The 12,777-nt window shown below is 45.7% G+C and overlaps 1 long non-coding RNA gene across 6 annotated transcripts in view; it reads right to left on the minus strand.

The window, feature by feature from the left end:
* The window catches only part of LOC144579427 (uncharacterized), a 65,647-nt gene extending 53,799 nt beyond the window's left edge, over positions 1-11,848 (minus strand). For 3 of the 6 annotated variants that reach the window (XR_013526903.1, XR_013526901.1, XR_013526902.1), the window contains exons 1-3: positions 11,660-11,848; positions 7,196-7,339; positions 3,171-3,271 (exon numbers count right to left, since the gene is read on the minus strand). This is a non-coding gene — a long non-coding RNA (uncharacterized LOC144579427). Of the gene's footprint in view, positions 1-3,170; positions 3,272-6,398; positions 7,340-7,881; positions 10,959-11,659 lie in introns of those variants that run through there. The other 3 variants (XR_013526905.1, XR_013526904.1, XR_013526906.1) reach the window with 2 other exon arrangements.
* Between the last annotated feature and the right edge of the window lie 929 nt (positions 11,849-12,777).

A 12,777-nucleotide genomic window follows, 5' to 3' on the forward strand; every position in this document is an offset into this window, starting at 1 on the left:
AAAATTTCGCTAATTTTTAGATTTTCTTTTGTCTATGCAATCTCCTTCTGGGATTACTGTATACATATGTTAGATTGCTTGATATTGTCCCATAAGTTACTATTTTATTCTTTATTTATTTATTTTGGCTCTTTCTCCTTTTGTGCTTCATTTTGAATGGCTTATATCACTGTGTCTTCAAGGTCAGTAAACATTTTTTCTTCAGTCTAATTTGCCACTAATATCTTCCAGTGAATTTTTTATTTAGGATATTTTATTGTTTATCTCTAGAAGTTTTACTTGATTTCAATCCTTATTGTGTTTCTGCCTTCTTTTGAATCCTTGAAAATCCTTGAAAATCTTTAATAAAGATATTGTCTGCTAATCCCACAATCTCTATCTTCCCATGCTTCTTTCCACTGTCGGAATTTTCTCCTGGTTTTGGGCTACATTGCTGTGTTTCTTCATATAACCAGTAAGTTTTGACTGGATGCTGTATATCGTGAATTTTACATTAGTGAGTGCTGGATTTTCTTGTGTACCTTTAAGGGGTGTTGAACTTTTTATGGCATGCAGTTATTTGCAGATCAGCTTGATCCTTCTGAGGTTTGTTTTTAATCTTTTAAACTTTCTTACGGTGGGTTATAAGTAGCTTTAATTCTAGGTTTAGTTTAGCTTATTGCTAAGATGTGAATCACCCAAGGTCTCCACTGAAGGCCTGAGAGTCTGAGAGCTCTCTTACTCTAGCTGGTCAGAAACTGGTCATCTCAGCCTCGTGTGAGCTCTGCGAACCGTTCAGCTTACAGCTCCCTGGCTGTTCTTTCCTCAGCTCTGTGGAACTTCACTCTATGCTTATATGATTTAGTGTTCAGCAACAGATTCAGGGGATCTTGTGTAATTTTCTGGAGCTGTTTCTTTAAGCGGATTCTTCCTTTCTAGTACTCTGCCTTGCAATTTCTAGCCCCTTCAGCATTTTTGAACTACAATTTTATTTCTTCAACTCAGAAAGAGCTATGCTATACTTGCGATCACCTTTCCTGCAGAAAGTACCTCCAGACAGAAAGTCAGAGTGGTAACAAGCTCATTTTGTTCTATCTTGTTCGGTGTTGTCCAATGTCTGAAAACTCTTGCCTGATATATTTGGGGTTTTTTTTAGTTAACATAAGAAGATAGGCTAGTCTCAATCACTCCATCACGGCTAGAAATAAAATTTCCTAATAATTTTTATAGGCATATTAAAAGCATAGTTCTAGTTATACGGTTAAAATATTTTTGAATAAAATATTAAACATTTCTTTACTGAAGTATTACTCATTAAATATTCATGCACTTATGTTTTCATGACATTGTACTAAACACCATGGAAGTTTGCGTTTCATGGAACAATCTCTTCCTAAAATTTTCATCTGATTAAAATGTAAGATAGATTAAAATGTATTCACAAGTAGCATAAAATAAGATTAACTGTGCAGACAAGTGTGGTTTTAAATGCACTTAAAACAAGTCACACTTTCACAGCCATTTAAATCAGCCTGATGGGGGGTCTCATAGGAGGTGAGGGTGGGGAATGTAAGTCAGTCGTGTCACTAGCAGATGTGAAATGCAGTCAAGAATTGTTACTCATTTCCATAGATGGTTACTTAGTGGATCTAGAAAGAAACAAGAACTGCTCTAGAAGAATCAAGCTACTGTATTAACTATTTCTTCAGATTCTGTCAGGAATAGCTTTGTCTGTTCTGAGGAACTACTGTAAATATATCATCACACCATTCACAAAGGGAATTTGCTGACATATTCTTGGAACATTCAGAAGGTTTTTTTTTTTTTTACCTTTTGCTTTGTAAGAGTAAACAGACGCTATGTGAATTTTTAAAAAACTTTACAAAACCTAGGTGGGTGTGGTGGCACGTGCCTGCAGTCCCAGATACTCAGGAGGCTGAGAAGAGAATTGCTTGAGCCCAGGAGTTTGAGGCTGCAGTGAGCTATGATTGCACCACTGCACACTAGTCTGGGAGACAGAGCAAGACCCTGTCTCTAAAAGACAAAAACCAAAAACTCTTTTCTATTGAAGGCAATCAGGTGTAAATTTTTCTTTCTCTGAAACTCTAAACAACTCTTAAATGTCACCTGGCCCTAACCATATCTCCACCCTCAACTCTCCTCACTCTCCCTTTCACCTCTCACTTGCCTAAGGGCCTTGGCTCGTGCTTGGGAAGCTCTTCCTCTCCCACCCTCCCCTCCCTTTCTTACTTGGATAGCTCCTTGTAATTTTTTGTTTCAGCTTAACTGCCTCAAAGAGGTCTCCCAGGATCACCCAATTTAATAATACTCTTCCTTTAATTCTCCCCCAAAAGACTGTTCTTTTCCTTCAGATCGTGAATGCTGGTTCTCCCTGGCCTGTTTGCCCTCAGATCTATGGCTTCACCCTTTCCCTGGCCGGCCCTATGCCTCTGGGGAGCGACCCCTGCGATCACACTTGCTTTCCCAGACTACCTTGCTTTCTGACTTGTGCCGTAGCTAAACCTTTGCGAAGTACTGATAGACATAAAAAAAGGCAGGAGGAGGAGAAAAGATGAGGTTTTCTCTCTTCTCTTGTAGTTCTGATTTTACCTGCACAAAGGCTGAAGGTCCCCCGTGTCTTCCACTCACACCAGGAACCCTCTTTTCCATGGTCCCAGTCCTACTTAGGCACTGGGACCTTACTACTTGGTTCCGGTTCCCCTCAGATGGTACCAAGTCCTACACTCCGATAACATCACCTCTTTTCTTTGTTTGTTGAGGACCTCTGGGTTCCTCCACCATCCCAAACTTCTCAGCACTTCCATCACCCAGATAAGTAACAAATTCCCAGCATTCAATTCCCTCTGCTCTACATATTCAGGGGGATCGCCTAGACTGTCTGTCCTGCCAAACCCTAGGACAGGAGGCAGGGTCTTCCTCCCTTTCTGCTTGAATCCTGACTGGCACAGTATCAAATTGCAGATCATCGGCCAGTGTTCCTTTCAATCTAATATCTGAATACCCGCCCCTGCCCACACACACACATTCCATGAGAACAAGAACAATATCTATTTTCTTCATTACAGAATCTCTAACACCCAGCACAGTGCTTGGCTTTGGGTTGTTGCCCAATTAATATTTATAGAATAAATGCTTGAAAGGGAAGGTGGCAGGGATGAAATCAAATTTACCATCAGTCCCAGGTGACCTGAGTATGCTCCTCCCGCTGCTTCTGTCCTGCGGATGGGCTGAGTGGATCATGGAGAGCAGTCCTTCATGGTTATGCAAAGTCCTGTGGGGGGACCAGAATGCTCAGCTTTGCTGCTATTATTATTTTCTCTTTTCTTTTTCTTTTTTTCAGATTCAACTTTAGTGGAAAGAAAACTTTCTCGTTTCCCATTTCAGCTCACTGAATTATTCATCAAAAATGTTCTGCTGGTATTTCCTCCTCTGTCAGAGTTCTGCTGTTCCAGAAACACTCTGCCCTGGAGTTGCAATCAGAGCAATTAGCAGCCCATTACGGGATGCGCCTGTCCGTGCCCTCAGGTTCCCGACCTGGGGCTGTGCTGATGGAGAGCCAGCCCTACCATGGAGCCTGACGCGTGTGGGCTGGCCTGCGCTGCTAACCCCATTAATGGATGGGGAGCCCAGCAGGATCCCCATTTTCCTTTGCCAGGATCAGCTAATCAAGTAACCATCACGCTGACAGCTCAGGACTTTAGCTAACACCACCCTCTTGTCTGACAAACTGATTCCATTGGGCCTCAGTTTCCTTAGCTCTAGAGAGGGAAGGACAGCCCTTGCTGGCCTGCCTCACAGCACCACTATGGCTGTATGGGCCCACCTTGGCCCTGAGTTCTGTCCACTGCTGGGGTTCCAAAAAGCTAGGCAAATTGGTAAAATGTGCCTCTAGAAATCCATTTGCCTCTAAGAATGCATTCTCTCCAGAAGGTGTTTCATTTTTGTTACAAGCTTGTCCCTGATACACAACTTCCATCCCTGGAAGGGAGGATCAATTTCCGTGTTCCTCCTGGTGTCCCTCATCTGCATCTGTCCTCAAACCCACCCTCAACTACCCACCCATGTCTGTGTCCTGCTCGGAGCACTGAAAGATGAAAGAGCTCCACATCAGCTCTTTGGGCAAAATGAGAGAGGGCATCCTCCCTACTGTCAAGGGTCTGTCTGGCTTTGTCACCTTGGTGCTCTGGGTGCCACCTTGGCATCTGGAGTGTTGGCATTAAGCTGTATCTCTGGCCTGCAACTCAGCCCTTCTATGCTGGGTTCTGCCGGGCTGTGCAGGACTCTGCAAACCAGGCTCTCCTTTACCAGTGGCTCCCTGACAGGCTCTACCATTAGGGGGTGCTGGAGAGAATGGAAGCCAGAGGAGGAAGCAGGGACGGGCTCCACCCTGTCTGCTTTTTGCTTCTCTGAGCAGCACCCAGCAAGGCTTCTTCTCCCTGGCAGCAGCAGCTCCTTCCAAAAGCAGCTGGTGAATCCACATTGCAGTATTTCCATTTTCCACTTTGCAGAGTGAGATGCATCACCCACTCCCTGGCCAGAGACATTGTACAAGCCATCAAGCACCCCCTTCTCAGAGCTCTGGGTCTCGTGAGCTGGGAAACATGAACACCACCTGACCACCGCACCCCCAGATATCTCCAGGTCCCTCCTCAAAACTTCCAAATCTTTTAATAATTCGAACCTCTTCCCTTGGTGCCCCCAGCCCCAGAGGTGGTGGCTGCTGCCTACAGCTGCTGCCTTTTTTCTACCTTCAAGCACTGTATAAAATCTTTTCAATTGTACAGTTAACAATTCTTTGCATTTAATTCTCTCTGTTCAAGTAACTAGTAGTTTCTGACACTTCCCAGGTTCCTAACCGATTGAGAAACAGGAGCTTGGAGCAGAGGCAGGGATGGAAGACAGCAGGAAGTGACGGTGGCTGGCAGAGCCTGGGGACACAGAGGATGCAGGATTGAGTGTAAGAAGAGGAGTGTACTGTAGACCATAGGGTTTCGATGGCCAGCTGGGCTGTGTGTGAGCTACAACTGAAACACCTTCCAGGGACTGCCAAAAGCACCTGCGGAGATGGTGAACCAGGCTCTTGAAAGCACAGCATGAGTTTGGGAGCTCTGAACTCAGAGGGCTGTGGATACTTGGCTAAAGAAGCTTGGTAGCTAGGAAGCCCTTCACACTGCAGCCTGTGTCTGAGCAAGGGGTAAATGGAGAGAGGAGGGATGCTTTCTCTAAGGGGGTCCTGGCTGGCTGGTCTCGTCTCCCCCACAACCCTCAATATAGGCACTCTCCTGCCTGTCTTCTGTCCTAGGGTTTGGGAGAACAGACAGTCTAGGCTATCCCCTGTGGACCAACCCCAAGCCCATGCTTCCTTCAAAGTCAGGTTTAGATGCTGCTGCATCCACGGGACTTCTAGGATAACCCTCTCTCCACAACCATCTCTCCTTGCTCCACACTGATAGTAGTGACTGTCAGTACCACTCAATGGGCCAGAGGAACAGTTCCCAGAGGGAAAGACACTTTCCTGCCCTCAACGAGGTGTCAATGGGAAAGAAAAATAAAAAAAAAAAAACAACCAGCAGTGACTTTCTATCTATTTGTATGTCTGTCTATCTATCTATCTCTCTATCTCTCTATCATCTCTCACCTATCTAAACTAATTGTACCTAGAAGGTGTTTGATAGATAATTATTAAGTAAATGAATGGATAGATGAGTAGATCAATGAATGAATGGATGGATGGATAGACATGCATCTCTCCTAAGATGGAGAGGCAGGCAATCTGGGCGTGGCCATCTGTCACTGAGTCCTCCTCAAGTTCTTGATACCAGCATACCGTCTGACATGTCTATCCTTGGATGAGTTCCTGGAGTAGAACAATGAGCAAAGGTGTAGAGAAAGAAAAAGCTAGAACATATAGATGATCTGGGGACTTGACTCCTAAGCCAATGAACTCTCCCACCTCCTGCTACTTGTTCTTGGTATCTGAAATTCACCCTGCAGATGTTTCCCTTGGTTCAACACTGTGTACTTGGCCAGACCTCTTCTGGTCCAGCTTCAGCAGGAACTGTAACATCCAAGCAGGTCCTGGGCCAAGCAGCTGGTCCAGAGCTTTCTTTCCTAATGGGAGGAATCTTGAAGCAGGGAGGTCCTGGGGCTGAGAGACAGGCCTAGCAGAAGAAGTAAGGTGGAGGAGGAGGAGGGTCCACTGGGACAGATCTCCCTAATCTCACAGCACTTTATATAGAAACTTCTCTGTAGCAACAAAAGTCAAAAAGTTGTACAATACTGGTGGCTTTGCTTTGAAGCTCCACTCAGACAAGGGCCATGAGTCAGGAGGAGCAGACGAGGCCAGAGTTAGCCTATGGAAATTTTACTTGGGGAATGCATGCCCTTGGGATCGATACCTGTGGAGAGGAGGAGAAGGAAGCTGGGCTGAGTAGAGGAAGGAGGTTTCCAGGGTGGGCAGGTTTCTGAAGCTGGATGAGCTTGCATAATGTTCTAAGTTGGGGGGTCTACGGGACTAGTGTGCCCTGGTGTTGATTAATCATTGGATGTGACTGTCCCTGAGGAGTGGCGTGGCCTTGGATGAGGCTGTGTTCTTCACCTGAGGTATCTCCAGGAGGGCTGGTGTCTCAGGGCAGTTCCAGGCAGCACTCCCAGCCAGACAGCTGGGGCAACAAGCCGTCATCTCTACAGGGATTCTGGAGGCACCTTGAGGAAATGTTCATTGTCATATCCTGAAGGATGTAGCCCATGCTCCTCCCTGTCTTTACCCAGCCTCAGTCGTCCTCCCCTGGCCTCTCTGCTCCTCTCCTCACCCACTCACACCCCTGCCGCCTCTGCAGCCCCACACTCCACAGCCCCGCATTGCATTACCGGCTGGCTGCTGCTGTCAGGGTCTCCAGGAAGATAATCTATCCAGAAAAGTGCGTGCGAAATTACTAAATCAATAAACAATGCTAACCTCTTGATTCACTGCTTGTCTGCAGAGAGCACCTCAGCCCTGCAGCCTCTCGCTTTAATTGGAGGAAAGCAAATGTGTTAGTGGGCACAACCCACAGGCCGGGAAGGGAGGGGCAGCCACATGCGCCTGGGTGCCCACAATCAGGAGGCACCCCTCCTCCACCTCTGTCTTCAAGTTTCAGTCTTCACAGAGGTGAGCAGCAAGAAAACACAGGTCCTGCTGTGTGTTCAGACTCACCTTCTATCCCTCAGCCCGATGGAGACATCACCTGAAGATCCACCCCAGATTCCATCCATGCAACATCTTGCCCTCACCAAGTCAGGGCTAAGGGTACGAGCTCTAGTTTGTTTAAGGTAGGAAGTATTGTCTGCATATTCAAAGCTATTTTAAAGAAGAAGAAAACTTTACAACGTGCAAATTCAAATTGTAAAAGGCTATTTTAATGATTAATAATAGGAAGAGCTAGAACCTACAGTGCTCAGAGCTTATTCCATGCAGAACATTGTTTTAAGCTCTCTGCATAGACTAACTCACCTAAGACCAGCACTCTGAAGTGATTAGTATTACTACTGTTATCCCCACTTCACAGATGACATTTTGTTCTCTGTTTTAGAGACCCAGAGAGGTTAAACAACCAGCTCAAGATCACACAGCTAGAACATGGAAGAGTCAGAATTTGAACCCAGGGCTCATGCTCAAACGGGGCAGTTCCATTCAACACACATTTGCAGCAGAATTACTTAGTGGTGTTAATGTTTTCCTCCCTCCTGCTTCAAGAAGGTAACAGAGTACTTTATATTTCCTCTCTGGAGAGATTTCCAGGGCAGAAAGGAGAAACTGCTCCAAGATAACCATTTCTTCTGCATTTTGTGCAAGGCTGCACTATTCTGGAGATATTAAACCCATGCTTCCTTACTGCCTACCTTGGTGAATGCTGAAACTTGAAAACAGAAGCTGGAGGTGGGGGTGTGCTTAAGTGTGGGGATCGCAGTGAGTTCGGCCCAGCAGCCAGCACTTGGTCTGTTTACCAGGGGGCTGCCTTTAGAGCCCAGTGTTGCCAGTGCATACCAATAGCTAGACATGTTCCCTGAGCAACATTTGAGGACTAATGAAGGAATCCTTGTCTCTGATGGGGACTCGCTGAGGTGTGACCTACACACCAGCCCTCCATGCCATCACACCCTCACTTGGCCTTCTTTTCCATCATTATGGAATTTCCAGGGAACACTTGCTAAAAAGGCACATTCGCAGAAATCCCCATCTCTCTTTCTCCTTTTGAAAAACCCTGAGTAAGACACCACACTCAGGGCTAATGGGCCAGAGAGGAAACAGCATCATGAGGGTCCAGTGGGAGCTGCAGCTTGGTGGAGACTCAGCCAGTGTCCGGGGGGAAGTACTCCAACCACTCTTCAGTACACTGGTCTCCTGCCTGTGCCTCCAGTTGGCTGGGCCCTCAGCTTAGAACTGGCATTAGTTCACTTCTGCCACATTCTACTGTCCAAGAAAGTCACGGCCTTGTCCAGATTCAAGGGGTAGGAACATAGGCTCCAGGTAGTGGTGCCAACTTAGGGCCATTTTATAGTTTGCCACACCATCCATGCCAACATACCCCTTGGAAGAGTTTTCTGCTCTCCCGTTTCAAAACCGCTGGGTTAGCCAGCATGAGTGAACCAAGGGCACCTAGCTACTAAGTAGAGTCTTGGGAAATGGAGGCCAGGGCCTAGGGCATGTAGGGTGTAGTCAGTTACAGTGGTTTTAAATTAGTCACCACAGATATGCAAGTAACATCTTACTTATTCTCTAAGAAATAAATGAGGAGAATGATCCAAGATGGCTGATCGCTAACATCCTGGGATTGCAGCTCTCAGGGAAGGCGCGGAGAACTAGAGGACGCCACACTTTCAGACAAAGTCTGGTCGCTCACGGAGCAGAAGATCCCCCAGTGGTGGAAACACACGGGTCGCCAGCGCGACTCTCGTGGTCGGCGCAGCGGTTCCGCCGGCACCTCGGCGCGGCAGCTCTCGGAGCAGAGTAAACGGACTGGTTCCCCTTCTGACCGAGGTTTGGAGCCCCGGGAAGGCAGAGTCGCCTACTACGGACACAAGAAGGAAGCCCGACAGGAGAATCCTGGGCAGAAAAGCACCATCAGTTTTAACGCCGCTGCTCTGGCCCTGGGAACTAACAACCTGGACGTCCACTCAAGAGACCTAATCTGAAAGTTGGTAATTTCAAAGACGAGAGGAGGATAAATTTACAATGACGGGAAGAAACCAGCGTAAAAAAAGCTAAGAATACTCAAAGTCAGAACGCCTCTCCCTCTAAAGATGATCACAGTTCCACATCAACAATGGAACAAGGCTTGATGGAGAACGAGCGCCTCCTGATGACAGAATCACTCTTCAAGGAATGGATAATAACAAACTTCGGTGAGTTAAAAGAACATGTTGTAGCCCAACGTAAAGAAACTAGGAACTTTGAAAAAAGGTTTGATGAAATCCTATTGAGAATAGACAACTTAGAGAGGAGTATGAGTGAATTAATGGAACTGAAGAATACAATACAGGAACTCCGAGAAGTATGCACAGGTTTAAACACTCGAATTGTTCAAGCAGAAGAAGGGATATCAGAGGTCAAAGTCCAACTTAATGAAATAAAACGTGAAGAAAAGATTAGAGAAAAAAGGATAAAAAGGAATGAGCAAAGTCTCCAAGAAATGTGGGACTATGTGAAAAGACCAAATTTACGTTTGATAGGTGTACCTGAATGCGACGGAGAGAATGAATCCAAGCTGGAAAATACCCTTCAGGATATTCAGGAAAATTTTCCTAAACTAGCAAAGCAGGTCAACATTCAACCCCAGGTAATACAGAGAACACCACAAAGATATTTCTCAAGAAGACCAACCCCAAGGCACATAATCGTTAGATTCACCAGGGTTGAAACGAAGGAGAGGATACTAAGGGCAGCCAGAGAGAAAGGTCGGATAACCCACAAAGGCAAGCCTATCAGACTTACAGCAGATCTCTCGGCAGAAACTCTACAGGCCAGAAGAGAGTGGGGGCCAATATTCAACATCCTCAAAGAACAGAACCTTCAGCCCAGAATTTCATATCCAGCCAAACTAAGCTTCACAACTGAAGGAAAAATAAAATCTTTTATGAACAAGCAAGAACTCAGAGATTTTATTACCACCAGTCCTGCTTTACAAGAGCTTCTGAAAGAAGCATTACACACAGAAAGAAACAACCAGTATTAGCCTTTCTAAAAATACACCAAAAAGTAAAGAGCACCAACATAAAGAAGAATTTACACCAACAAATGGGTAAAACAGCCAGTCAACATCAAATGGCAGTAACCCTAAATTTAAATTGACTGAATTCCCAATCAAAAGACACAGCCAAAACCCAACGGCATGTTACATCCAGACCTGTTTCACATGCAAGGATACACAAAGACTCAAAACAAAGGGATGGAGAAAGATTTACCAACCAAATGGAGAGCAAAAATAAATAATAAATAAATAAAAAGCAGGAGTTGCAATTCTTGTATCGGATAAAATAGATTTTAAAGCAACAAAGATATAGTGGTAAAAGGATCAATGCAACAACAAGAGCTAACGATTCGAACACCCAGATAGGAGACTTAGATTCAATGAGACAGAAAATTAATGAGGATATCAAGGACTCGAACTCAGATCCAGAACAAGTAAACTTAATAAATATTTATAGAGCTCTCCACTTCAAATACACAAAATATACATTCTTGTCAATACCACATCACACCTACCCATTAGTTTAAATAAAACATTGATTGGCCATTATTAATACCCAATTTTTTTTCAAAATAAAGTAATATTTCCATTTACTCTCCCTCTTTCTCTTCCTCTTTCTTCCTCTCCTTTACTTATTTTTTTTTTCTTTCCTTCTCTCAAAAAAAAAGAAATCAACTTGTAAACCTCCAGATCCAGGTCGGCAATGTCTCTTTCATTGCTTGATTTCCTTTCTTCCCTTCCCTCCCTCCCTCCCTCCCTCCCTCCCTCCCTCCCTCCCTCCCTCCCTCCCTCCCTCCCTCCCCGCTTCCTCCCTTCCTTCCTTCCTTCATCCCTTCCTAAAAAAAAAAAAAAATAAATAAATGAAAGTAGACTCTGAGCTCTTATGAAGTTGAAGGAGAATTCTATTCCCTTCCCCCACCCCAAAGGTATGCCACAGTCCTGGTGTCTAGTGAGAACACAGCATTCTCTGAGGAACCTTCCATTATTGGCTCACGCCGTGATGTCTAGCAAACAAGCCTGCTGAGGACACTGGAGCTTGACCTGGTGGTGGGGCCTCTGGACCTTGTGGATTATAAGGGTACCCCGCAGTTCTTCCCCTCTGAGGCTGTGCAGTTTCCTTGGGGCAGTGCTGGAGACCTGAGAAATCCCCTCTCCTTATGTGTCCACCATTCTCTGCTCCCTTTGCAGATTGGGCTTTCTTCCTTTGCCAAAGTTTTTCAAAATCGGAACTGACAGTCAATGGAATTTGCACATCTGGTTTTAGATACTCTCAACTGTCATGGTGTATTGGTTGTAATATATTCTTCCTTCCTAATATGGAGACATTCATTAGTACATCATGGGGGAAGGCAGATATTAATATTGGGAGGAACAAGGGCATATACCTCTCAATGTCATGCTAGTGGCCTTTTATATCCTTTCCCAATTACCTGGAAGAAGGGTGGGTAAGAAGAAACATGTCACCTGACTTCTAGGTCCAACTTGCTTCCTGCTGTTCACTGGAGAATTGTCTGACAGATACATGCCCTCTGTTTATAAGCTGGCTCTCTTTTCTAAACTACCTCAAGCTTCCACCAATCATGAGGGTGTTAACCTTTTAGAGTCTTCCATTCCTACTCAGAAAGTTACCCAAACACCACAAAGTCAGGGAGTGTCCTCATAAGTTCCCTCACTGTGCCATCATTAATGGGCTGGACCAAGCAGATGTAGGTGCTCGGGAGGAGCTGCAGTGGAATTGCATCATGGTGTACACTGGACTGGGGAGAAGAAAATGTTACCAGACTATCTCAGTCCAACCTCAGCATTCCCTTCTCTAGTGTTCCGAAAGCAGTGCAGCCTCTCACAGAGGTCTGCACCTTGACCCAACGGCTGGCCAAGGCTGATTCCCACTTACTCAGACTCAGTCTCCTTTACCTCCTGGGCTCTGTGACAAAGAAGTGATGGTGGCCCCACTGAGTCACCCTTCAGTAATCTCTGGGAACACAGTAAGAGGAAGGGGAATAAACTGAGAAGCTCAGATGGCCACGAACATGGCTTGCATTCCTCCATCGGACCCATTTCTCCATGGTCCCTGATGCCACCAACTGCTGGCCCATTAAAAAGAGTCATCATCTCTTTCTGGAGAAGGTCATTCTCTACTTGCCTCCAGACCCATTCCTTGCCCTTTGTGGCCCTGTTCTTTGTCCTGGAGGCTGACTTCAGACTCTCTTGCCAGGCTTCTAACTGGATTTGACCCATAGGAGACATGGGCAGGAGTTTGAGTAATGAGGAGAGAGGTCAGGGTGTTCATTACCTCCCTGCCTGCCTCCTGTCTGCTCTGCCTCACGGCAGCCCCTCCTTTCAACAGGCTTAGATCACCCTCCTTCCTCCCCTTTGCTCTTTCAGCCCCAGGGGTGGCAACAGTTTCCTGATGTTGCTGGTCTCTGGGTGCTTCAACATCCCCATCTGTTCCCTTAACTCTGCCCACCCCTCTGGAAGTATCCCCTTCATTAAAGTTCCCATATTTGAACCATCCAGGGTGAATTCTGCTCCCTGTCCAGCCCAACTG

Source organism: Callithrix jacchus, chromosome 15 (genome assembly GCF_049354715.1).
Source record: "Callithrix jacchus isolate 240 chromosome 15, calJac240_pri, whole genome shotgun sequence".
NCBI classification, from domain to species: domain Eukaryota; kingdom Metazoa; phylum Chordata; class Mammalia; order Primates; family Cebidae; genus Callithrix; species Callithrix jacchus.